The following is a 1,620-nucleotide window of genomic DNA, read 5'->3' on the forward strand; positions in this document are numbered from 1 at the left end:
GTAATCATTATCATCATCATTGTTATCATCATTATTATCATCATCGTAATCATTATCATCATCATAATCATTATCATCATCGTAATCATTATTATCATCGTAATCATTATCATCATCGTCATCATTATCATCATCGTCATTATAATCATCATTATCATCATCATCATCATCGTGGTCATCATCATTATCATTATAGTCGTCATCATTGTAATTTAATTTAGAGCTACAGATCCGTCGGGAATTTTGTCCGATTTCACAAATATTCGCCGATTCCTAATCATTTTCTTCTTTTCTTTTTTTTTCTTTTGCCTAAATTTTTGTTTCCTTCACCCTAAATGCATCACGAGAGCGAATTTCGAATCCTCCTAAATTTATCTACATATTATATATTGTTTATCTTTCTCTTTCTCTTCTTCTTTTTTTTTATACGATTCTTTTTTATTTAAATCTCAATTTTCGTTTAAGATCTTTAATTTTTTTTTATTTGTATGCATTTATATATTTATATATATATATAAATACATAATTATTAGATCATTATAATAAATATAAATATATATATGTACGATGCACTGTTAACACATTGAACGCCAACCAATTGCAACGAACTAGACTTTTCATCTTTTCCATCCAAGCCGTATGGGTCATCGGTGACCGACACCCGTAAGTTTTTTTTACAACCGATAAATCATCGTGGCCCAAAACGAAAAGTATTGTACAAGAAAAGAAACGAAACTTGGCGCTTAACGCGTTAAATTGCGAGAAGAATTACATTCTTTCTCAATCGATTCAAAAAAGAAAGTTTAACAAAAAAAATAAAAAGAAAAAAGTAATAAAATGGCGAACTTGTTGTTCGCAAAAAGATACGAGAGGCGGCGCATAGTTTTCACAATTTCTATCGCATATCATCTCACTTTCGCATATCAAATCGATTCGTCATCGATCTTACAAATGTATTTACGTGTGTACGTACGTGGTATATTTATGTTTATGATACGACCAAGATAGGATCGTTTAAAACGACGAACAGTACGAGCAAACGTTTAAAAACCACTAAGCCAATGACTTTTCATTTTTTATTGAATACTTTTCTCCTTACCCTCACCACATCCCTTTTCACTCTCTCTCTCTCTTTCTTTCTCTCTCTCTCTCACACACACACACACTTATTAATTCTCGCGTACATGGTTTACAGCATAGAGAAAATAAAAGTAACAACATTTATTTTTTCAATAAACAACATAATAATAAAATAATAAAATAATAAAATACACAATTTTTGCACACGAAATCTCTTTTAATCCTTTCGTTATTTTGCGACATTGCTAGTTTTGTTTAAAGGATTATCGTCATTTTCTTTAGCTTACACAGATACAAACAGTGACGAATAGAAATAGACGGGAGACAGAGAAAGAGATGAATTGGAAAGATCCTTTTTTTTCTTTTCTTTCGTTTTTTGTTAGTGACGATACGAACGATATTATTTTCGTAGAAATTCATTTCGTATTAAAAGTTTGGACCTAGTTTATTATTATTAATATTATTATTATTATTATTATTATTATTATTATTATTATTATTATCATTAATATTATTATTATTATTATTATTATTTATTAT

Source organism: Polistes canadensis, unplaced genomic scaffold (genome assembly GCF_001313835.1).
Source record: "Polistes canadensis isolate GaletaPanama2010 unplaced genomic scaffold, ASM131383v1 scaffold_38, whole genome shotgun sequence".
NCBI lineage: Eukaryota > Metazoa > Arthropoda > Insecta > Hymenoptera > Vespidae > Polistes > Polistes canadensis.